This window comes from Anomalospiza imberbis, chromosome 13 (genome assembly GCF_031753505.1).
Source record: "Anomalospiza imberbis isolate Cuckoo-Finch-1a 21T00152 chromosome 13, ASM3175350v1, whole genome shotgun sequence".
Lineage (NCBI taxonomy): Eukaryota > Metazoa > Chordata > Aves > Passeriformes > Viduidae > Anomalospiza > Anomalospiza imberbis.
In genome coordinates this window covers 10,438,783-10,465,603 of record NC_089693.1, presented here as the reverse complement: position 1 = coordinate 10,465,603, position 26,821 = coordinate 10,438,783, and the positions used below count along the sequence as shown (strand labels likewise).

The window sequence follows — 26,821 nt, the reverse complement described above, 5'->3', positions numbered from 1 at the left end:
GCCAAATATTATCTGTGAATGAAAAAATTTGGGGACAAAGGGTTAAAGGTCAAGGAAAAAATACCTATTGGGCTTTTTTCAAGTTGGTTATGGTCAGGCCTTGGCCCTACAAATATATCCAGTCAAATTCCTCTGCAATCTTTCCACAGCCAATCTGACTATGTCAGCAGCAAAATAGATGAGGAGCTTTGAATAGCCTTGACTTTAAAAATCATTTTGTTTTTTTCATTTATTTTCAGAAGACCATTTGATAGAGTGAGTGAAGGCCTGGGCAGCTTTTGTTTCTGAAGATCTATAACCCGATGATGGCCAGTGGGGAGAGAGGGGTCACTGGCTGCAAATGATTTTCAATACTTCCTCTAGAGGGAATAGCATGGTTTCTGGGAGCTGTTTCAGGAGCTGGACCTACAGGCCTCTTGCTATTGTTACTGAAAACCTTCAAAATTTATTGTCCTGCCTAAAAGTCATAAAATATTTAACTTTCTTGATGATAAGATTGCAGTGGTATGCCTTCCTAAAGCTGATTTTTCATAAAACAAATTAAATGGTTAAATAAATGAATCTTTTTGGACAGAACAACACTGTCAGGATTTGTGGGATTTCTTAGTACCACCCTCAGCTACCAGCCCCTTGCTGGGTGCCCTTTCTCCCTGCCTTAGCTGTGCTCATGCAGCGAGAACGAGGGGCTTGGCTGCTCTGCAGGGAGGGCACAGCCACGACAGGACATGCACACCAGGCTCTGGAGCTCAGACAGCGGCACCGAGGGGCCTGCAGGGCTCTCCCCCATCCCAAGGAAAACCCCAGCGACTTCACAAGCTCCTTCTGGCCAGCCTAAAGGTTTTGGTTAGCAGAGTTTGAATCTCAACTATCTGCTTCAGCTCCACTAATGAGATTTATTTTATTACTATGTAGGTGGTCTTTTATTTCTTAAATGCAATTAGCATACAGTTGTTGCCTGATGGTTTTATTTATTTTTGAAAGTGCCGACTACTGGACTTGCTTTCATAGTTCTCGCGTTTCCAGAATTGACTTTTGTGCTCCACAAGCCTATTTTCAGGAAATATTTTGTAAGAGGGATGATATTTTGAACTCTACTTTTAAGGCTGCAAAGTCTTCTGCTTTTTTCATTCCTTTGTCTGTTCATTAGGGGCCATTTTTAATTCCTAGATGTGTTTTTTGGAGTCAAGTTAATTTCCTTTGAAAACAAAACATTAAAAATACTTTCAGACTTTAGGCGAAGTTTATGTATGTTTATTTTATGAGATTCTATGCTATATAAGGTTTCAGGTGAGGCACTGAAATTTACATATTTGTCCCTTTCTAGGTTTTCTCTAAACATTTCCTGACGTGTTCATTAGCTGCCTACATGCATAAAAAACTATCTGACCTGCTCAGCTTCAGCTGTATGATGCCTAGAAGGTTTTAGGCTCTTATTCAAACTATGAAAAATTTCAACATTCCCATTTTTTGAGGATTACATAGATGAGTGCTATGTAGTGTTTCCAACTCCTGAGTTGTATTACAGTCTTGTTTTTTGTGATTCATGAATTTATAATTAATACTCTCAAAAAAGAAAATGGAACATTTTTGAAAATCAACATCATGCATATTGCAAACTACAATAAACATGTCAGCAAAAGTGGATATACTAACAGTTTATGGTGGCCAATTTGCTACTTTATTCTTTTTTATAAATGGACAAATTATGACTGCCCATTGTGGTCACATTAAAGGGAGAATGGTGTGGAAATTTCTGTTCTCAATAAACCCATAAAAAAGTGGACAGAACTTATTTTTAGACAGAATTGTGCTCATAATGTGAATAGTCACCTAAAATCTGCTGAGAAAAACATAATCAGTTTCACAAGAAGTCTAAAATTTTCTTTTTATCCCATTAGTCAGCCTAATAACAAGTTTTACAATTTGTCCTTGTGAAGTTCATAAAAACAATGACAAATATAAAAATGCCACACTGAAAGTTGAGGAAAAAAAAGTTTTCCACTCTTCTATATGATGTTGCGAAATTTGTTGAAGTCAGTGAAGTTAAACTACCATAACACAAACTGACCTCTGAATTCACTGAACATGGGCTGTCCTGTTGTAACAGAAGCTGCTGAGGTTTTACAAGCGAGCTGAGGCATCCCTATGCTGAATATGCTGAAAAGCAGTGGCAAACTGGTTTTCCTTTAATGTGTTGAGTGCAAATTCTTCAATATACAGAAAACTGAAATGTTAAGAATCCCTTGAGAAAAGGTTTCAGAGAAACTCAAGTAAGTCTTCATTAAATCTTCCAAAAACATTGTAATCAAAGAAGTTCTGTATGTGTCAGGGAAAGATTTTAATTAATTAGCAAATCTTTGCTTGTGAAACCTCCTTGTTTTAAGATAAAAAGAACAAAGGGCTCTGAATATCTGTACCACACAACAGATATGTCCTTTCTTCATTCAGAAGGATACATGCCAGGTAGAAATATGTCCAAATTCAGAAAATACTCTAAGCTTCCTCAAGATTTATAGGTGTTTGGATCCAAAGAGTATAATTCAGGGCCATAATAGAACCAAGTCCATATATAAAGCTAGAATCCAGATAGGAGTTTCATTACATTCTGGGAGGTTTGATTTATGTTTCTCATTCAGCCTTATTCCCCAAAATCTAACAGAAATAAAGTAACCAAGCTGAAGTGCAGTCTCACTTCAGACATTTTAAATCATATGTTAGGTTAAAGGATAATAAGATGAGGAACCAATCAAACCTTTATTCTGTATTTTTAAGTTTCTGTCTTTTAGGCAAACCACTTGCTGAGATTGTCTGCATTACTGTGGTCTGTCTCAGTCTAGAAAAGAGAAAACTGTCCCAGCTATTGTGGATCATAGCAGAAAAAGGAAACAAAATAAATGGGTGAGACTTGAGTAATGCATTCTTCTCCTCCCTGCCCCAGCTGGTTTAAACCACCTTGGCAAAAACTTCTGAAGAAAGGTTTCTAAACACAATACAGGTTGGTTGAGGAGTCCAAAAGGATATCATTGTTTATAAATTAGAGAACAATGACTCTTCAAGTCAAGGGGTATGACACAGTATTGTGGGCATGAAGAAAGTAAGAGATAAAGGACTTTGGCCTCTGAATTCTGAGGAGCACAGAGGTGCATTCAACTCTGAGCTGGTACAAGAGAGCTGTAAAAATGGGAGAAATATCAATAAAGGCTATTATCAAACTGAGAAGACTAGCAGAAGGGACTAAGAAATTCTACATTCATATTACAAAGTATTTATATTGAGATTTTTTTAAACTAAGAGTTTTGTTTTTCACCACAATGAAGTACTGTACTACTTAGTGGTGGTACCAGTATAAGAAGGGATCAGAATTTCTGGCAAAGATTGATGGCAATGATTTAATATGCTGCAGGAGACCATTCTCCATTTCAAGGAGAAAAACTGCAGATGACAATAGGTATGGAACATAAAAACCTGCAAGCCTGAGTTATTTTAAAAATTGATGCTGACTTTTGTGTACAACTATTTAAGAAGAATCAAGGTGTGTGATAAAGTTTTATCAAGAATTAAATTTGAGTATCACATATTAAGCTGCAGTTTATTACAATCATTGCCTTACCATAATCTTATTGATTCTTATCTCTGGCAAAAACATTTTCCTTTTGTGAACATTGAAAGAATTAAAATATGTTAGAAAGGAAAACTGGAAAAAAACCCATGTAAAACATGCAAAAAAACCCCAAAAAACAGCACAAATACCAGTTATAAAAGGAAATGTTCAACATAAATGCAGCACTGTTCAAAGCCTCTGATGGTTCAACCTACACAACAAACTTTAAGATGATGCTCACCTCTGGCTTTTCTGCCTAGTTTTTTAAATATATCACACCTAATATTGCTGCAACTTCCAGATCAGTAGAGAAAAGAAACGCTTTGTTGCTGAGTTTTTCTTCAGTTACATGCATTGTTGTTTTCCCCCCATAATCCTCTGCATTCTGTCAAGCATTTTATAGCTTGACAGAATATAACTCTGTAATTTATAGTTTATAAATATTGACAGAATCATGGCTTTTGTTAGCACGTTACCCATGGTATAATCATTTTAATACCAGAAGTATGTAAAGCAAACCTCTGTTATGGCTTTGGATTCCTTTGGCACAGTATTTATACGTTCACAACATTCACTTATTTATTTATCTGCCATATATTTCCTATCTTCAGGTAGATTTTTGTAAATTGAATCCTCTTCTAACAAAAATATAAAAATCATACATAGCATTTTCTTGGTACTTCAGGATGCACATCAGCCTTCCAATGAACTGTTAATAAACTAAATTTCTCCTTAGTGCATTTTCCACAGTTTTTTTTTCTTTCTAGACAAAATGCTATGCAAAGAGATTTCTCTATAGATAATGAATTGGTTAATGAAAAATGGTGCTAAGAAGGTTATTTGATCCACTAAACCACTGGCAATAAAATACAGATGCTTATATCTGTCTCAGATGTTTTTTAAAGACTGTGTGTGGACAGACTGATGTTAATAATCCTGAATTTCTATGGTGGTAAAGAGTAGTATTTATCCAGTCTCACAAGGTTGATATCTTTCTGTCTATCTGTCCTCACTCCACCTGCCCATGAAGGGAAAAATAACTGTAAAGAAGAAATGTGTGCAAAGCCTTTCAGTATCCAAAGGGGCTACAGGAGAGCTGGAGATGAACCTTTTAGAAAGACACAAAGTGGCAGGACAAAGGGCAATGGCTCAAAACTGAGAGGGCAGGTTTAGAGGACAGGAATAAATTCTTTCCTGCAAGGTTGGTGAGGCACTGGAACAGGCTGCCCAGAGAGGTTGTGGATGCCCCATCCCAGAAGCGTTCAAGGCCAGGTTGGATGGAGCTTTGAGTAGGTAGGAGGTGTCCCTACCCATGGCAGGGCGTTGGAACTGCATGGCCTTTCAGGTTGCTTCCAACCCAAACCATTCTGTGACTCTGTGATTTTTCCTGTGCTCCACAAACAAACGTGGCACTTAGTGCAGTGCAAGCCTTATGCTTTAAAGCTTCCCCTGGAATTCTTTTTACAATAACAAAGGAATAAAATTATTACTGGAACTATGGTATGCAAGCACAACATGCTGATAATCTTATGTAGATTTTCAGTACCCTCATGTCCATTCAGAAAAGCTGTTAAAAAACAAGCAGAGTTGTTCACTTCTTGAAGGTCTTGAAAAAAACAAGCAGGAGTTCTAACTTGCAGTTTTACAGAAAGTTGTCAGACATCCATGAAGACAAAGCCAGATCTTAAATGGGTAAATACATCTTAGCCACAGGTTATAAAGCAGATACAGATGTACAAAACTATCAAGACAGGAAAACAAAAGTTTGGAAGAACAGTGAGAAAAGCTTTACATTTTTGCATAACAGGAAATCCACTGAACAAAAAAGAATTACAAATAACCACTAACATGTCTCATTTGCCTTAAAGAAATACAAAAGCTCCTAAAATGAGAAATAACATCATTGAAAAAGAACCACAAAATGAAGAATTTTATTTCAAAAAATGTCTTTGAACACAGCAGCTCAGTGCACAGAGAAGATGATGCAGTTGAAGACAAAGAACTGCTAAAATAGAACTGAAATAAAAGCCAAGATGAAATAACCTCCTCAAGTTCTGATGCTGGCAGACAAATACCATTCAATAAAAGTTTTCCAGCAATGACAATTATCCCATAGGGCTTCAAAATGATTTATATACTCACAAGAAGAATACGTGTGAGAACAGTGTTCCAGATTGCTGAAAATTAGCAAGAGGGGAAAGGAGGTACCAATCACTTCCAAATCAGTTAATCTGAATTCTTAAAAAGATCTTAGAAAAGGCCTGAGTTTCCAGATCTAGCCCAGGACTTTTTGAAACCCATAAGCATAGAAACTCTTTAGCTCCAAAACACGGGTTTAGGAAAGAAAAGGGATAAAGTAATGTCCTGATTTAAACTGAATTATAATCTAACCTTACAATTTGGGGTTTGGAGACACACTATCTGGAATCTGCGTGCTCCACGAAAATCTCCCACTGCATGGAGAAGTGACATGCACAAAATGCACAATCCCATGGAAAGGTGCAGCAGCAAGCAGGCAGACAAGGGCCTGAAAGGCTGATCAACAGGAGTAACAAACGTAGAAGTCATAGGTGCAGGGTTCAGCTCAGGAGGAAACACCCTTGTACCAGAAACAATGAGGAGCCCCTTTGACAGAGTACTGAGGACAGAAGTTTTACTGCCTCTTAAAACCAGGAGTGGTCTCAAATCCTTGCAGTGCTCTCCTGCTGTGCAGCAGTGTTTTCCCTGGAAGGAAGAAAGTGGACAGGACGGAACAGGATCAGTAACCAACATGAGGCTAAAGAAAAGCTACTGTCATCAAAGAGTGCCAGATGATCTGACAGGAACAAAACGAGAAAAGTATGACAAAGAAGATTAACACTTTCTCCTCTTCCCTTGATCCTGAAAGAATCCCAGTGTACCAGGCTAAGAGAGACAGACAGAGGCATAATCCAGACCAGTTTGCCATTCTAGTGAGAAGAGCAGTGGAAAAGTCATATCTCAGAGCCTGGCTGAGCCCTGCAGCCTGCCAAGTCAGTAACAAGGTCTTTGTTGAAAAGATCTGGGTACAATTTGGATCCCTGAATATCTGTCAGAGAGAGGATGGAGTACAAGATCACCACTGGTATACCTTTTTTCCCTTTACTATAACCACCAAGATCAGTGGTGCTGCCATCAAAGCAACCTCAGAGGCCACACTTAAATGCACCCCAACATTTTCCAGATTGCTGTCTCTTTACCTGATAACATGATTCCAATTATGATTATTACTATTCCAATTGGATTTAGAGAAGAACCTACATGTCTGAAAGCTGACATTTTTCAAATTACATCATTTGATTTAATTAAAATACTGACTCTTCTAATAAATTTCTCATTTGTGTTATATATGAGCACTAGATACTCAAATCCTTGAGAAATTTAAACTTAACAAGATGGCCAGCATGTCAATGGGACTTATTTTACAACTCCTATGACCTCACCCAACAATCCTTATGTGCAATGCAAAAATAATAGCTCTGAGGTTTATTCCTCTTCTTCTTACATTCCCCCACAGTAGACAAGTCCATAAACCAATGCAACAGACATGTGTTTAAAAGGGTTAATAAGACTTAATTAAGGAAGACTTAATTAAGACTAATCAGGACAAGACAAATCCCTATTTTGACAAGCTTCTCATCAACAGCAGTACCATTCACTTACAGTACAGTGATGGACAGTTTAACTAAAGGCACAATATACTCTGAAGAACCTTTTTATTACTGACAGTAATACTTGGATTAAAATTAGCACAGCATGATTTTTAAATCCCAAATTGAGTCTGCAGAGAAGGCAGTTAAAAAAGGGTGAGTTTTTTTTTATACTCACAAACTGAGCAAACTTGATCTGGAAGTCATTAACAGATAATAAACATAACCTTCCCCCACTTACTCCCAAGATGCCATCTCTACAGTCACTTTTCAGCATACAGTTGTATTTTTACAACTTGTCATCCTACAGAGAAAAGCCTCACAGGCTTTCATTTTATCCAATTTCTCCCTTACTGGTAAGGAATTACTGCCTTCTTTTCAACAGGACTCAGTTCCTAACAAGGAAAAAGAAGTGGAATGAAAGGAGAAGAAAAATTTGGTTTGCTTAGTGAAAAGGTTACAAAGTCCTCTTTAGGATGACAAAAGCCATTCTGAAAAGAATGTAAAAGATTAAAGCAGGTCAGCTTTAAAGTGAGCTGCAATAGCTGTGTCATGCAGCCCATTATGGAAAAGACTCAAGAGAACCAAAGGCAGCCACTACTTCTCACAAGATCTTTTCTTACCAAAAAAAAAAAAAATCCGTAAATCAGCTTTGGAAATTTTAAACTACTCTTTCACAGGAAGTATCTGCACCCTTTTGGCATCCCAAACCAAATGGCTTCTTTTGTATGACAGCCTTATAAATGAAATTGTAATCTGGTTTTCTGCATCACAACTGGCCATAGTCTACGGTCAGACTAGGCTTGGAGATGCACCTTTTTTAACTCCTTACTTTCCCAACAGAAAAACAATTAATTTGAAAACAGTAAAATTGATGGGCTAATTAAATAACTTACATAAATAGAACTTAAAAAGCATTAAGGGTTCTATAGATCGGAGCCTGTTTTACTACATTAGGATCCACAATCTTTTATTTTGTCATCAAAAAAAGCTGAAGAGCTTATCCTCACTATGTAAGGGTAACTTATCTTTTCTCACTGTGTAAGGGACACAAAATTTGACATGACACAAACATCGCTGTAGGCACACAGTTTGTGGAGATTGGGAGTGGAGCTGCGTTGTGGCACACAGTTTGGGGTGACTGGCAGTGGGGCTGTGTTGTGGCACACAGTTTGGGGTGACTGGAGTGGAGCTGCGTTGTGGCACACAGTTTGGGGTGACTGGAGCGGGGCTGTGTTGTGGCACACAGTTTGGGGTGACTGGAGTGGGGCTGTGTTGTGGCACACAGTTTGGGGTGACTGGAGTGGGGCTGTGTTGTGGCACACAGTTTGGGGTGACTGGAGCGGGGCTGTGTTGTGGCACACAGTTTGGGATGATTGGAGTGGGGCTGTGTTGTGGCACACAGTTTGGGGTGACTGGCAGTGGGGCTGTGTTGTGGCACACAGTTTGGGGTGATTGGAGTGGGGCTGTGTTGTGGCACACAGTTTGGGGTGATTGGAGTGGGGCTGTGTTGTGGCACACAGTTTGGGGTGACTGGGAGCGGGGCTGTGTTGTGGCACACAGTTTGGGGTGACTGGGAGCGGGGCTGGCCGAGCCTCATCCCCAGTGGGCACAGCTGTGAGAAGCAGGTGAGCAGCATTGACAGCAATGAGCCATGGAGTGCCCAGGGGCACTGACCAACCACAAAGGGAACAGAGGGCACACAGGTGCAGTGCAAGAACCATGAGGGTATGAAAGGTGGGGATAAAGAACAAGTAGGGTAGACACTTAAAGCCTTCTGAAGTGGTGTGGTGTTACTCTGAATGGGTTGAAGCCTTCTGAAATTGTATGGTGACACTGTGTATTGTGGCCATCTCAACTGCGACAAATACTGCAACACATTGTATCACCTGTTTCTTTTATTTGAAATTATCTACATTGTAGCTGCTATGAGTCTTGGAGAAACATTGATTTGTTATAAGAAGTAAGAACTAGTGACCCAAGGAATATCAAAGGGAAAGATGTTCAGTACTGAAAGGAATAAGTGCAAGATAAGTAAAACACAAAGCATCAAACAGGGGCTGAATATTCAAAATTTGATATTCAAGAAGAGATCAATGATAGAATGATATTTTGCAACATAACCAACACATAATTCTAACACAGTTCTAATGAAAAAGAACAATTTGGTCAACCGGATGCCACTCATTTCCTCTGAATCTTCTCAAACCATTAAGAAAAAAAAAAAGAGAGAGAGAAAGATGGCTTTCTAAACAAGCCTACAGAGCCAAATTATGCAGGCTCTGAGTAAGAGTAGAACTAGATAATTTAAAAATTATCTAGAATTTGCTATGAGTTCCTTTTTATTAAAATGTAGAATCTATAGATTAGTAAGTCTGCTTATCAGCAGATAAGAAGACATTAAAAATCAAAATTAAGAAATTGAGAGTTTGTATGACTGTCACCAGACAGCTTAATGCTGCATCTGCTTTACTCTAGTTGAAAATCTGACTTCTCTCAGCAGAACAAAAAAAAAAAAAAAAAACCAAAACCCAACATATCTGGATTGTTTCCTGTTACAACAGAAGAATACAAGAATAGCTGTACTCGGTCAAACCAAAGGTACACAGAGCGCAAGATCCAATTTCCAGCTCTGACCAACATCGGATGCCTAAGGAAGACTAAGAACACAGCAAGCACGCAGCGATATTTCCACAGAAATCTCTCATGGCCACAAGCATTTTGTGGCTCAGGAACCAGAGGTAGTGACTCTGACAGCTCTGTACAAGTTTCTTCAAACTACACTTCAGTAATCCTAAGAACTTTTTAAATTTTAATATTTACAGTGTCCTTTGGTGCTTAATAATATTGCATAAAGAGCCATTTTTATTTTAGTTTAATCTGATATTCTGGTAGTCTTGCTTGTTTGAAAATTCAGAAATAATCAGAGGACTTCTTGTGGCATACAAAATCTTGCTATAGACAGCTGAAGAATTTTGTATATTAAGATGTCTTGCAAACAAAATCTTGCTGTTCTCTCATTTCATGTTCCTTTTCCTGATTCTGCTCATTTAACACTTCAAAACTAATAGAGAACAATTTCCATTTTCTGGAAGTTAGTTCTTATACTATAAACAAAACCTGTAATAGAACTCTTATCAAATATTTTGATGTTAGATTATACTTTTCTGAGAGATGATTTTGCATCTTTTAGCCAGACAAAAATCACCCATTCTAGACAGGTCAAAGTGTTACCTGGCATTCAGGTACATTCAATCCACAAGTAACCCAATACCATTAGAATGTCCTGTGCAAGCCTGCTACTGCAGTTTAATATCTTCCTGCTGCTACCACTGCTGCCCAGACTTCTTCCTCTACAGACCCAATACTGTTGCTATCAACAGAAGGATTTATTCTCCTCTCAATTACTTTGTTTCTTAGAAGCCAAATTTTACTGTACAACACATACTAAGTAAAAAAACCACCTGGAGTTCAGTGATCACCTTGATCCTTAAAAAGAGAAATTTTCCTCCCAGGAAGTGTGGGAAATCTTTCAGTCCAGGCTGCTTTAGGTCTGCTTCATCTCAGTGGCACAGCTACTACACTGCTCTCAATTCCAGAGTGGTTTCAGGAATAGGGTTATTTAGGTCTGAAGTCTTCTGAGAGAACTGCAAATTGTCTGCTGCATATGAGCAAAACATACTTCATCTTTAATGATCAAAGCTGTTGGTATTTTCATCCCACCAGAAATATCAGCAATCAGCACTAGAGGTGCATCTCAAGTTTGTAGTTGACATTCAGTACTTTGAATTGGCGGCTTTCAGTGAACAAGCAATTGGGAGCTCTTGTGCTTTCAACATTGTTACTTATATATCATCCTTAGGGTTATCTCCCACACACAATTGGGAAACAGTATGGAAACTTGACCTACAGCTATGTGATGACCTAACAAAATATGGCAGTAAGAGTAAAAACTTGAAACAAATCTGATTGTATTAACTCAGTGTCTTTGTTGACATCTTATCTCACCAATATCCTAGTGTGTGGTGGGAAGGAATGAAATGTGTTCCCAGCTGAATGACCTGAAAGCATCTTGAGTGATGTTCAGACTAGATCAGCTGCAGAGAAGACATGCAGGCCACCCAGACAGACCAGACCTTGTGACTGCCCTCCAGAAGATTTTGTCTCCTTTGCAGTGCAAGGTAATAATTGGATCAGAGTGTGGCTTTAACATCTGCTGCTGGTTGATATCTCTGACTGGCCTTTCCAGCTTCAATCTGAGATACATTTTGAGCATTATTAATTTCCATGACCTAGTGTCAAAGTCTGATAGGGAAAGTGATCTGGTTGTGTTATCTTCCAGTATTTAATATCAGTTCTGGATAGAAACAGCTGGAAACAATATCACTTTTGCTATAATAAATTTTCAGAGGAATTTGTTGAAAATATCACATATGTACAAAGAGCTGATTTCAAAAACAGACTTATAAACTGAAGGTGTAGAGGAAAAGCCACATGAGTAAACTGCTCGAGATGAGTACCTGATCCTGTTGTACACGACATATTCACAAGTCAATTTATACCTTAGAAAGTCATATGGAAATCTAGGTTCAAATTCTGAACCAAAATTTTCTAATTAAATGAAGTCCAGTCAGATTATCTCATACTTACTATTTATTTATCATTGAACTGTGGATGGGCTCTGCAATATCTCTTCATGTGCAGCTGTCATTGATTTCAGTAGATGCTTAGCATGCAGAAACTTAGAATGAACTCTGAGTCTGCTCTAGTATCATGCACAAATTGTACTATATAAGCTTTTACTCTGCTGGGATTTTTCCAACTTAAATGAAAGCATTTAACTCTTAAAACTGTTTTTGATTTAAAACCAGAGTACCTAGGCTGTCATTAGTTATTGCAGCATGCCATGAAATAACCACAAATGAAAGTAAGAAATGAGGAATTATTAACAACTGAAAGTGAGGCTTTATTTATAATTACCTAGTCAAAAAAGTATGACAATTTTGATGGGTCAAGTTCCCCTGCTCCTTTGATGAGATGAGGCAAATGAGTGTTGCATGCCTATCTAGGAAATTCCACCAGCACTGTGTGCACTGTCAGAGATTACACGGTGGATGAATGCTTCCAGAACCTCTCCAAGCAGCACTTGCATGCTGGCAGGAAAAAAAAATGTCTCTCTCTGTTTTCAGCTTGGGAGGTACTAACAAAATATTTCAGCCAACTAGAGCAGCAATTTTAGGGTACAGAAATGGGCTAAGTCCAAATAAAAAATTTAGAAAATAAATTTGCTCTTTTATTGGCCATGAAGTAAAGTGCTTTGCATATTTTTGCATGATAGAAGAATAAAAGGAGATATGTGTATTGTTTATTTCTTTCTGATTAAATACTGCAGGTAATCCTCTGACTAACAGCGAGAGCAGTACTGGCAAGAGAAAGCAGATGAATTTTTAACATGGTGGCAGAAGTTTTTATATGGGAGTCTTGGAAACTGGGGAGTAATATCTTGGTCATTCAAATATGTGTACATAAAAAAACACACCTCAAAAACAGGTACAGAAATTCTGTTTCCCATTACTGCCACTCAGATTTCAAGAGACTTTTGAGTGAAAGAGCAACTTCCAAGAGGCTTTAGGAATTCAGCTTGCTTCCATTTTTTCATTAAATTATGAAACACTCCAAGGCCTTTCTATTCTCTGAGGCTATTGGAGGCTTAATAAAAGGAGGGAGCTAAAATTCTGTTTCTAATTATTACAGTAATTTTGAATGAACAACTATCAGGTGATGAGAACCTGGTAACACTTTAATACATTCCTTGATTTTTGAAGATGGAAGCAGAAAAGAACTGGTGCAGTAACTGGAACTCAAATCTTTCTGAGATCTACTTTTCTTAGAGCAAATATCTAAAACTACTTAATGTTTCTTCCTGAAAGTGCCAATATGTAATACCAGATTTTCCACACTTCTGTATTTCTTGCACAGTAATGAGAAGTCTGCTTTTTTTCTCCCTGTCTGCTTGAGTGCCAGAAGATAATTTATAGTTCTTAATTCTTCATTAATAATTATTGCCACTAATACAGCAATCTGAGTCCTTTTAGAAGAGTTTATTACAGATATGCTCTCTTAGAAAGCATCCAAGTTGAACACAAATTTAATCATACGTGATTATATTATTTTGAGGGTCTGATACTTTAGTTCACACACAATTATTTTCTGGATACAGACTCAACATCTGAGCAAAGATAGCATGTACTTCTGTAGGTATTTTACTGGCTCCCATTCTTCAATCTAGTATGAGGTGTCAAAATATGGATTGTACTTGTCTGCAGTGTCAAAGTAAAACAAAAGCATTGTAATAAATTTAATCAGCAAAGATTTACATTCTTGCAAATGATGGTATCTCTGGCAGTGACAATTAGCAACTTCATTAGTGCAGTCACGCAGCTATTGCTGCTTCTAAGTGGAGGGGAAAGTTAGAGCTGCAGTACTCACCAAGATAGACAATAAAGCACAGATTCTCCTCTTTTTTATGTAAATCTGTATCTTCCTTTTGATCACCTGAAATGCAGGAAGCAGGTTTTGGTTAATAGAAATCACTGTCTTGCATGAGGGTTATGAATAGAATATCATTTCAGCTTTGGTCCTTATCTCTAGTACTGCTCACTAAACTGTACCATCAATTTATAGATTAGAACATCCAAATTCACAAAACATTTTAGCCTAAAATTGCAGTAAAATCAGAGCAAGGAAGGAAGAAAGAATCATTAACTTTTTTTCCTTTAAAATGAATCATGACTGGGAAAGCATGATGCTAACCATTGTAACAGTAATACAATAGTTACTGTTGCCCAGAGGCACCAGAAATCCATCTCCATTTAAAAAGCAGCTTCCTTGCCACACACACAAATGTATCCTCAGAATAGCAAAAAGCTGGAACAGGTGCAGAGGGCCAGGGAATTGCATGTGTACACTGGCATGTGGCAGAGGATCGGGCCAGAGTCCAGCTCTGTGACACCAGGCACTCTTCTACAACTTGAAACTTTATCTCCAAATATTTAATTTACACATTTATCGGTTTGCAATCAAAAATAATAATTAAAAAGAAAGTCCAAGTTAAACTCCTAGCCTGACTAATTTCTTCAAGAAGATGACAGAAAAAAATTAATCTATCAAGGAATACAACTGACTGAATCCACACCAGCCCTAATTCCCTTTTCACTCTTGTGAATAGAGTAAAACAGCCATAAAAAATTAAATAGGAAAGCTGCACTACACAGCCTTTAAATTGTGAGGAAAAGTAACATTTTAACTTAGGTTATAAAATATTTCCTTTATTATGAAATATGGACTAAATATACAATGAATTCTGAATTAACATGAATTTCCTTGGACTGAGGAAAACAATACATTGATTTTAGAAAATCATTCTGCGATAGTGTTTAATTTTAAAACAAATCTGGCCTATTCCAAGAGTAGTTAATCAAAAGGGATTGATTTCGAACAGCTGTTATTGTTTGAAAAGTTATTATCTAGGAATTTTGTATTGATTTAAAAAGGCATCTGTTTCTAGAACGTGTAAAGCTTCGATAAAGCAGAGATAATTTATCTGCTTTCATTTTGTACAATAAAGCTGCTCTTAATATTCTTATCTTATAATATTGGATGTTAAATAGAGTGACTTTATCACATCATCAGTTTTTAAGGAAAATCATTGAAGTCAGGTGGGTTTTCTGTTTCAGAGCAGAGGAATTATGTGATCCACTATCTCCTTGTAGTGAGAAAGTGGAAGAAAATTAACAAAACAGAAAAGGTTGTAGTATGCCACTGATTTATGAATAGATTGCCCTTTAAGAAAATGAGAAATTTTGCTTTATAAACTAACCCTAAGTTTATATTTCATGATATCTTTTTGGAGAAAGTGAGTTCACACCAAATACTTCTTTTAGTATGTCTTCTACTTATCATCCAGCTTATTTACTCATTTATTCAGCAAAATTCCAAATTGGCACCATATACACAGAAAGAACAATTTTAGGAAACCAAACACTTCTTGAGCCAAAGGAAAAATTGAACTAGCTTCCATAAACAAGACAGTAGCATTTTTCAAAATAGGTGGAGCAAAATTATTTTCATGGGGGAGAAAAGGAGGGGAAGTATACTGAAAAATTTGGCAAAAAGAACATCTGCTCTGACAATGAAGTCAAGAAGAGAATTGGGAAAAACTACACGTTTGAGCTGCAACCAGCTGAGCATTATATTGGGGGTGAGGTGGGACATAAAAGTAGTTCTTAAAAGTTGCAGAAGTTCCATGACTTCATAACTTACTGAGCCTTTATCCCATTCTAGAAATGTGTTTTATTTAACAATTTATATGCTGTTCCTAAGTACATGTACACAGAAAATCAAACAGATACATTCTTCTGTAAATAGTACCAAGAAAAGGAAAAATATGACGACAAGAGGGGAAAACCAGAAAGCAAAATGCACACTTGAGATACAGCCCAAGCAGTTGATCTCATTCTAAAACTTCCTGCAATGAGGCCACCTGCACTTAACTCCACGATCTATGGCTATATCACTTCACAGCCATGGAAAAAACCTACATCTCTTCTCTGTACTTCTCTTTCCCCAGCTATGATATCAAATTACAAGGACCTTATCTGTCATTTCTTCAGAATGCCTGCTGCTTGCATATGGCTCTTGGTACGCAGTCAGGAAACTCTTTTTCTAAAGAAAACCACCAAATATCAGAAATCATATATCTACATATAGGAAGTTTTATTTCCTTTTCATTATTTACAGTTATTCCTCAAGTATCCTGAAAGCATTTATATAGATACATTGTGATACATATAAAAAACATACTAGAGGAGGCACTTAAAGGAGACCACAAAAAAATAAGCCAAGGATCTGGTAAGACAAATTTTGTTTGTATTTAGGATACAATTTCAACATCAGAAACAATGCACACCATCTACAACCTGAAGAGCACCCCAGACTGGAAACTTGTTTCAGTATCCACAGCTTGAAATGGGCTACTAGGGAAATCTAAATGTGCCAAAGGGACAGTACAGTGATTCTCCACCTCCTCCTTCAGTAGAAAGAAAAATATTTTTTGATTCAAGAAACTCCTTTCAAAATGAAACATTCTAAAGATGAGAATGGTTTTTAAAATACAAATTAAATTCTAGAATTACATAGTGTCAAACAGGAAAGAAAGTAAAACAAATAATTAAATCCAGTTCACAAAAGCAACCAGGAATGTAGCATAAGTTCAAATGAGAGCAAGGAATATGACTTGATAATCTTCTGGAGATTCTCTCTTGTAAATGGGTGGCTGAGAATACAACATTTCACCAGTTTAACCAACTCCATATTTCAAGATGCTGGAATAAAATTATGCAAAGAGTCCCTCTGCCAGCATAAGGCTTTGATACTATATATACCCTGCACTTGTTCCTGGTTTAGTTAAAAATGCAAACCAAAAACTTCAGTGATGAGAGATATTACAGCTCCCCTGCTTTAGTGTGCAGTCATTGGATATCCCTGACCTGATATTCTGACCTTGAGCACAGATCATTCAAAGAAGTTCAGACACAGAGTTTCAAAAGCTTAGCTCCTCTGAAAATTGCATTGCTTTGCTCTGATGTTTTATATAATTTATTCTCTTAGAACTGTGAAGAAAATGGCTTGTTTTATTACAGAGAATAAAACCATGGAAGTGTTTAAATTAAGAGCAGAGTTTCTTAGAGAACTAGAGAGACCTGCTGCTGAGTTTCACTTGTACATCTTCTCCATACTCTCTTACCAAGAACACAGACCTTTAGGAGGATTCCACTAACAGCGACTGCAGTTACTGTTCTCCAAAACATAACCATTCCTATCTAAAAACTGATATTGCAAATTTTTAATATTTCTTTTCTTTTTGGGCTTTAGCTCTTCCTAACACCAGGTTAGAGGAGAAAGAAGGTCACGAATATCAACTATCACTTGTAAATTTAGTCTCTAAAATAATTAATGTATAACTCTTTCATCCTGTCAAGAATACCACTCCTTACTTGATCATACCAATTTAAGAAATGCTACAACCTTCTTCATTGAGAAACTTCGCTGAAGAACCAAGGTAGAAGCAGGTGTATATCAAAGAGATGGTTACAATAAATATTTGGAAGGCTGAATGAAATTTTTAGATAGCTCTGATAACAGAGGATTCTTCCTCAACAAATAGGAGTATGTTCTGCCCACCTCTCAAAGCTATTTTTAAAGAACAGCCTCTTCAGTTTATTCTGCTATCTTATGGAATTCTAGTCTGGAGATGGCTTCAGAATGATACACTTTAAAGTGGCAATGCCATTATGAATGTGACTGAGAGGTCCACACTTCAACAAACACCTTGTCAGCAAAAGTATTGGGAGCAGCTGCTTTGCTGGACCATTCCTGTGGAAATTGCAGAGATACAAAGCTTCAATTACTAAATATGCATTAGTTAGAGAAACAGTAGAAATCTCTCCTCTTGGCTGCTGGCTTAAACCAAGACAGGAAATACAGAAAACCAGTCCTACCACTTGAAGGTGGTTTGGCAACCCATCTGAGTTTATCTGCTAGCACAGTTTGTAATAAAATAACCACTGTCACTTTCTGGCGGTCTTACCATATATGCTGAGTATTGAATCAACTAACAAAGTGAAGAAAAACAAGAGCAAGACCTCCAACTCTGTCACCTCTAGAGGCAGAACTAGGTCAAATAAAAGGCAGAAATAAAGACATCTAAACCAGCACTGGCATTGTTTTACCCAACCTCTTTGTCAAGTGATTGCTTCAGTTTGCACAACTGTCAGTTTTGCACTGTCTATAAGTACTGAAATGCTCAGACACTTCAGGAATTGCTGACAGTTCGAAGGGTTCGCCTACGTGGATGTCAGATATTCTCTGCCATAAGGACCCAGGGTGAGTTTAATCTACAAAGAGATCAGTTGGCCAACATCATTAACACACTTCTACAAACAGTGGATAAAACAGTTTTAAATTACCAGAAGTTGCATCATTACAGATTATTATTTTAGCATTGTTAGCCTTCTATAATATGATGTTGCTCCCTCTGGAATACTGATTAAAATAGGAAACAGATGTGCTTTTCATGACCAGATTGAAAAAGATAAACAACCAGAAAATCAATTCAAATAAAAAGGATACCCTGGGGGTGTTTCTCGAAACTAAAGAGGGAGAAGGGTGGGGTAGGAACTGAAAAACACTCAAACCCAGAAATCTCCTCTTTCACAAAAAAAAAAAAAAAAAAAAAAAAAAAAAATTCCTAAGAAACATGAAGCAATCTAGTTCTTTAGACACCTATTTTGATTATACTCCAACGCACCATTATCTTAAAACCGGGTGTACCGGCCAACACTAAACAAAGAAAAATCTCTATTTTCAGTTTTGCTCATAAATCCACAAGAAATAAAGCTCACAGGAAAAAGTCTAATTTACATTTAGACCTCAGTGTTTTACAGGAACACCACTTTGGTTTACTAGACTGTAAGTAAGATAATTTTTGGAACCTACATATCAATCTTCAACTCCAGAGAGGCACTAAATGGAAATCTTTGTGCCAATCCTGATGGGAGCTCTTTTTCTGCTAAATGCAGGCGAGTATCTGCAATCTTGAAGATTAAGTATGACTTAATGGCACTGCTTTGCAGAGTAGACCATCTGTTTCTTTACACGGAATAGAAAAGAACAAAATTTTGAGTCACAAAGGAACAGGGATCACAAACTACAAAGGAAAATAAAGGACCACTCCTCAACATCACAGATTCTACTGCAGATAGTGTGGCCCTAATGAAGCCATATTTTTTCCCTTGAACCTTTACATCTAGGCCAGGAACCAGAGACCAGTGAAGAGGGTGGCAGTTTCCTTTCGCAAGCATGGAGAAGGGATTTCTTCATTGGGTAAATAATTTCAAAAATAGATTAAAAAAATTCTCTCTCACATATCTACCCTATTTTCAAAAGAACCAGAAGAGAGACTGGGTTAGCCCTGTTGAGCACCAACTCTAACGAGCACTGTCCCAGTAGTGTCATTTTGCTGCAGCTGAGTGTCACTTACAATGGGAAATGCACAAGCCACACAATCAGGCCTGCAAAACTTGAAAGAGCACACCACATAAAGGTAGAAGGGATAACTTAGAAATAACTTATTTCTTTTAGCGTCTTACTTTTTGGGTGAACAAAGCTCCATGACCATGCAGGTACAGTAATCATACCATCCCTAGAAGAAGTCCTTCACTGCAGGTTACCAAAGCCAAAATACAAATTTTGAAATTAAAGATTTCATGCACTACAGCCTAATACATATTTGATTTGCCAAATTATTTCTCTTAGATATATTTTGAAAAAGCAACAGACAGAAGAAGAGTGGATTTGTATGAGAAATTCCTTGATCTCTTTCTGTATCTTCTCCAAGTGACTTCCAAGGCTCCCCTTTTTCCTCACTCCCATTTCTTCTGACATACTGCATACATTAGGATCTCCTTACTTTCCTCTGTTCTGTCTTATATCTCTCTCCCTCTTCCTGAGAACTCACCAATTTTTGTCCATTATTTCTTCTCTTCCACAATTTATAATGCTCCTAATTTTCCTCTTGCCATGGCTGCTTCTCCATTCTCTTCCACAGCACCCCCTCGTACATTAACAACCCTTTTGGGATACTTCAGGAAACCCATCACTGCCTTCATGCAGAAGTTTGCAGTCTGTGTACTCAGACAATAACCTTCCTGAGAAGCAGCACTAGTGAATGTTGGTATTGGAACAAAGGTCCCTTTTCCGAGACATCCGCAGCTACATTTGAGATGCTGGTGCCAACTGTGTAAATCAGCAATTACAGCTATCAATTACTCCAATATCAGAAGAAAATTAAGATCATAAACTCAAACATAGAATTTTGGAAACACCAGAATTAACATTTTTCATGAAGCCTTACTTCAGCTCATGTGGGTACACAGCTGATCCTTCTTGGCATTATGACATTTTTTTCCACATCTATATAACATGAGACTCCTATACCTTTTTTCTGCTTTTGAAGTAATGGCTATCAAAATCATGTTGGTATTGGGGATTATTGATAAAACCTCACAATCCTCACAGAAGAGTCAGAATTGTAACAAGCCCCTAAATTTCAGGACACTTTGAGAGAGCTGTCTTTTTCTCCACAGGTTTCTCATCAATAAAAGCTATAAAAAGTGTTAGCCACCATTAGGAATAACGAGGAAGGGCACAGAATACTTACTTGAGGAAAAAAAAAATGGAATCTGTAATTTAAGATTATAGAACACATGTTCAATTCGATAAACCATTCATCAGAGACATTTAGAGACCAAGAATTCATACCAGACACTGCCAACTTATTGTTCACGTCTAACAATGCTATGAAACAAACAAACAAACAAAGGCATGACCTTCGGAGAGGAATTTTATTGAAATGTGGTTGACTAGCAAAAAACTGCATGTCAAAATTTTTTTTTTAATAGCTTTTCAGTAACTTCCCTTTAATATTTTCATCTTCTTATTCTGGAGCTTTCAGACAACTGGATTAAAAAACCCACAAAAACTTGTTCAGTTGATTGCAGTGTCAAGGGACTACCATATTTTGTACCTCAGCACGGTGGAGTTTAGCACAGTGACTTCAGCACTGGAGCCAATACACATAGTCAGTGTGAAAAAAGTTTTCATAAAGTCATGTCAATAGAAGTTTTCTACTCCAGAAAAGACCTCTGTTACAATAACCTACTGTCAAGCATGGCAGAGATAACAGAGATCCAAGAGGTACACAAACTAGACAGATGCTGCACTCAACCCAATATCATAAAAGGCTGATGAAGGGAATTTACCACTACACTAGACAAATTCCTATCAGAGAATCAAGTTTTCCCTCCTCTTTTATAGGTGAGGAAGGAATACACAGATTCTTCAGTCACAGCTCTTTACCCCGCTCTTTCTAACACCTCCCAAATGTTCTACATTCCAACTTCACAGAACAGTAATATTTAGGTTTGTGGAGAATACTTTAGTTGCAATGGACAGTCTTTGACAAAGATATGAAAAACTAGCAACTAGCATTATTGTTAAAAGGGTAGAAATTATTTTAGTAATGTGATAGTTATGACAAGCAAAGTAAGGCAGGAGTTGGGAGGCAGATCAGAACAACATCGGGTCTGATAACAATCTGTTTCAATGCCTGACCCTCATCAGTCGCTGACAAAATTCAATCCTTGCTGATGCCACAAGCCAGGTAAATAATCATCTAACAGAGCAACAGCTGCACTGGCAGGCATTTCAACTCTTGGAAGCAGAACTATTCCCAGAAAGAAGGTATCACTCCTGCAATCTACAGAACTATACGTACAGAGGAGCAGGATGGTTCATATTGCAAATAAACAGCACTATCTGGTAACCCTCAGTCTAGGCATCTTTAAATTACAGCCAGTCTGAAATCAATAGTGTCCTTTCTTGCCTAATTCTCTTGAGGGAGCTCTGGAAGAAAATGCAGTTTTGACATAGCCTCAATTTGCCCTTTGAATGCAAAGGTATTTTGACACTTTTTCTTCCTTTTATAATTAGAAAAACTGGCTCACCAGTCCATGCCCACACCAAATGCCTCAGGAATGATGGTGACATGCTCGTTGTAACCCTGCACGTGATATGCTGAACTGCACTCAGATCCTAGCACTCCACATCCTTCTTTCACACCCTTACCAGATTATGAAATGACTATTCTGGCCTGAATTTACATAGGAATTAGTAGGATATCATGGAGTTCATTATCAGTAAGTGAGGGAATGGAAAAAGTGAAGGAATGTGGTGGAGTTCACTCTGTAAGCCAATTACTAACACAGATTCCCTAGGAATGACACCCTTTTACTAGATTCCCTCAGTTTAACAAATGCTTATCTACCACTCAAATGGCAAACAGCTGGAAAACCTTACATTTTTGGGACTAAGTGGTGTCCCTGTCTCTGACAGATGGGTAATAAATAAAGCAATCATTACAGAGAATTGCTCTTACTCCGAGTCAACTGGTGAGTTTTGAACTCTACAAGGACCACAGCTTTACAGGGGAATAGAGTAGTTTCCCCATAGGTTGTTTTGCTTTTAGAACACATGTAACAATAGCCCATATAATTAGCTGAAAGTTAGCAAGGTCTTACTCCAGCTGTTTCTCAAAGTAAAATAATAAATACACAGTAGTCATCCAGTAGCATTTCTGCCATACACAGTCCCACCTTTTGTTATTTTCTATTTGTTGCATTGATTGTACCAACCTGCTTTATTGCCTTTTGTACAGAGAAAGCCACTGAAAAAATGTCAAGTTAAATCTCAACACTGATAAATAATAGAGAACCATAAAAAAGGAATTTACATTAAACCTTGGGTGAAATCCTGGACTCACTGAATTATATAGAGATGCCAAGAGCTTAGTTTGATAAACGTGGGTTTGGTTGAGTGTGTACTAGGACAGAGACTAGGTTTTATCATAATTGCTCTCTTCATGATTTCCCCCCCGATGATTGCATGGGATAGTGCTGTGGTTTGACATGGAAGTGATTTTTTTTTCAGGAAATTGTGCCTTTTGAGTATTTTTACAGCATTAAGAATGTTTCAGTGTATAGTGTGTATATATGTGAGCCCAGGTTTTTAGAAATCAATCACAGGAGCATTTTTACACCTACAGTATGCAACAGAGGCAGTAGATATTGGATGTATCGCACCTATTTAATTGGAGACAGTTGTAGAAGGTGATTCTCAGCACATGGATTCCACAAATCCAGGTCTTAAAGCTGGTTCTTGTCCAACCATCTGTGTATATAAAAAGATGCTATGAGTTATTTATTTTGCAAAAAGAATATACTTAAAGTCAGGCAGAAGAAATCACTGCATGGTTAAGTAGTTTGGTAAAATAAAAATTTGGCTACAAATGTATGGATCACTTCAGAAAGAGAAGAGAGACCTCTGAACATCATACCTGGTAATAAATAAGATGAACCAAATGGGTCTCCTCAGTATTTTCTCATACCAGTTCTCTATTTTTTATATTTCCACCAAAAATGAAGTGTTACAATTCTGCATCAAGATCTGAGATTATGATAAACATAGCCTGAGTGTCCTGATGTCATCACAAGTAGAATCTCTTGAGGTTGAGGGTTATTAAGCTATGAATAACAAGAAGATCTAACATAACCATTCCATTCAGAAAGGAAGGACTCATCTGGCTGTTGTTGCATTCTGTTTTTATTCTATCTCCTTCAAAAGTCAGTATCATGATACTCCATTGTCCAGGTGAAAAAAGCCTGGATGGATTTACCTTTAAGTTTACTATTGACAGAGCTAAGGCAGTCCCAGCCTTTGTTTTCCCTAAAATAAGCTATATAAAACATATTTGCTGTAACTAATTAAAAGAAAAGGAATCAGTTATGAAGTAGTCAAACTACTTGATAGTTTGAGCAGGGGTTTTTTTCCAAGTATCTACCACATCCCATTCAATTTTTCCTGTAGATTTAAATCAGCTCAATATGATCTGGATGAATAGGAGGAAACAAAAAAAAGGAATGATGTTGAAGAGATCTGTTTTTAAAATTGCGTGGAAAAAATTGCTGTTGTCTTTTCAATATGATTTTAATAACCCATACCAGTTACCAAAACCAAAAAGACATTCTTATAGTTAGGGAGACAAAGGATTCATGGTTACAGTTTTTAATCTCAGCCTTACAACCTGAAAAGATAAATCCAAACTGAGGTGCAATATTCCTTGTCTCTCTTGTTTTTACCACCTCGTTATATGAGTTTATTTTCCACACATGTTGCTGTGTTTCTCAGATACTGCAACGTTGATCAAATATTTGCTCAAACTCTAGCACTTTTCTTGTATCTTTTGCATGTAGTAACAGTCAGCCTGGATCTGATGCTGATTTCTGAGACCTGGAAACTGTGGATAAGGATTGAACCACAAGAATATTTAGCACCTTCACATCCATGGTATTTTTCCCTGGGACCTTCCAATCCCAGTTTAGCAATTGCTGCAGGGCATTAAAACCCAAGATCTTGGGTTTAAAGTCAGATACAGAGATTTTTATCTTCCTACTGTCTTAAACTCTGCAAGTTCTGGGAGATGTTCTAAAGCAAATTCTAAATGGATCAGGAAACAAGGAGGAAGAGAATGATAAATTTCTTAGCAGTGATGTGTTGCCCTAAGGGCAAACTGGACAAAATGGAGATTTTTTTAAAAGTCACACTCATGACCCAATGCCACAGTTGGGCAGTAAATTTGCAGCAGGCCAGCCTGGAGATGAAGAAAGCATGGGACCTTGTGCTCACGTTTTCATCTGAAAAGACAAAAAGTAACTCCCTATGTGAGGAAAAAGGGGAAAAGTAACTTCCTATGTAAGAAAATCTTTATAAAGTTCTATTTTAACCGGAGACCAATGAACAATCTTTACAATCAGAAGCAAAGTACTTGCAATTAATTTCCACTTTCCTTTTCAGCAAGTGCACCATAACAATGCTGCAGAAATCGCTTATCAACAGGAAGGAAGCACCAACGCATGCATTCTATATTAAAGGATGGCTTACAGCATGTGCATTTTGCACATTTGCACGTTTCCTGTGGTCCTGAAACCTGAACATATCACCAAAGAAGCAGAAAATCACAAGCATTTTAGGTGGAAAATTTCTATATATTATTAAAGATTTGCTTGGGATTGTAATCCAAATATCTGGCTATGCACTTTGTTAAACAGATAGAATACCAAGTGTCAGTCAAGCTAAATCTTCTCTAAACCTAAACCAATTCAATTTGAGAGAGATATTAGTTATGCTTGATTTATCAGATGCATGTCGGGACATTCAGAGGCTTGGCAACACATGCAGAGAAGCTTGATGCACACATGCACATCCCTTCATTAAAAGATAAAGAATTGGACTTGTTGCATAGCAAGACATAAAAAATATGTAATTAAGAAAGACTGCAGCTAAAGCACGGTGGAAAGATATTATTCTATAATTACAAAATACAAGGATATGAATGTTAGCAGCATTAATTAAAGAGCAACTGCATTGTTCACCAACTAAAATTAGAGCTAGTGCCTTATCTAAGCCACTTCTCGTTTATTCTTAACTACAGAAGTTTCCAGAGATCGGAAGTGAGGCACCACTTAAGAAAACTCACTTACAGCAAGTGATTTATTTTTTCAGAGCCAAGAGAAATACATGCCTATGCCTGGACCACAAATAGCTCCAGCTTTCTGGAACTGAAACCTCAGGTATGTATTTTTTCTCCTGGTACTAACTGTCAGGAACAGTAAGTTAGCAAGGAAAAAGAAAAATTAAAACCAGTATGGATCTGAAAGTGCAGGTTGTTATTGAACATAAAAGACCTAGAATATTTACAAAAATATTTCTACTTGCATCCTATTTTGCTGATTAAAACACAGATTACCTTTTATCCTTGATTGCTTTCTTTATAATACACAAGAGATAAGCCTTTTGAATACCAAGAATTTTTTTCATTGCTATCATTCTGAATTCAGACTGTGGAATGGGTCAGAGAACATGCTGATATAAATCCAGCAAACGTACTGCAAAAGCCACAACTGGGATAAGTCACTTCAGTCTCCACGCCTTGTCAGAATGGTGGCATGGGTTGACAAGACAGAAGTCAAACTGGAGACAGCTGTGATCACAGTTTACAAGAGTTAACCAATGACATCCACTTCTTTGTGTATCAGCTGCAGGTATGCAGCCTTTGAAAGCCCTCAGCAGCACATCTTTCATATCAGAAAGGTGCATATATTGAGTCTCTTGCTAAAGTAGGAAAATGAGGCTGAGTTACAGAACACAGAAAACAGCCCAGTATGCTGAAATGGAGATGACAAGAAAAATCTGTCAACTCTGGACTATGTGTGAAAATGGCTAAAAAAGAATGCAAAGCAAGTGACAAAAGGGACTGATCCATGTGAGTGCTGACAAGGAGGCTGGTGATGTTAAGGAAGGAAATTACTCATTCCTCTGTGTATAGGAAAGACTGAGTACTACAAGTTTGCCTGGTGTGCCTTTTTGTTAATTTTGGATCAGTCCAGTGAAACACCCTGTTTACTTATATCCCCCTCACCACAAGGTGGCACATACGTACTCCCTGGGATTTTTAACTGCTTCAACAGTTCACTTAATTTTTAATTAAGAGGGAGAAAGGGAGTGGGGATGGGATAAGAGCATGTAATGATAAACTGCATTACATTATTAGGCAGAAACTATTAAACATAAGTAAACTATTCTTAATAACTGGGTTAATTCCAAACTTTTCTTGATGATATTACTTACTAAAGGGACTGAGGTGTGCTCACATCAACAGTGGGGCAGTTAAAAAGGATAAAGAGCTACTGAAAACTTTGCTTCAATTTGTTTTACAAATACACTCACCAGAAACTCAACAGAATTTCAGGGTTAAATAGAGCACAGGCAGGCTGGGTCAGAGAAGGAAACAGGTACACAAAAGCAGAAAACCAGGTGT

At 37.4% G+C, this 26,821-nt stretch overlaps 1 long non-coding RNA gene across 2 annotated transcripts in view; it reads right to left on the bottom strand.

Moving 5' to 3' along the window:
• Window positions 1-26,821, bottom strand: part of LOC137481914 (uncharacterized) — a 92,334-nt gene that overhangs the window by 23,186 nt on the left and 42,327 nt on the right. The gene's annotated exons all lie outside the window — the stretch shown is intronic.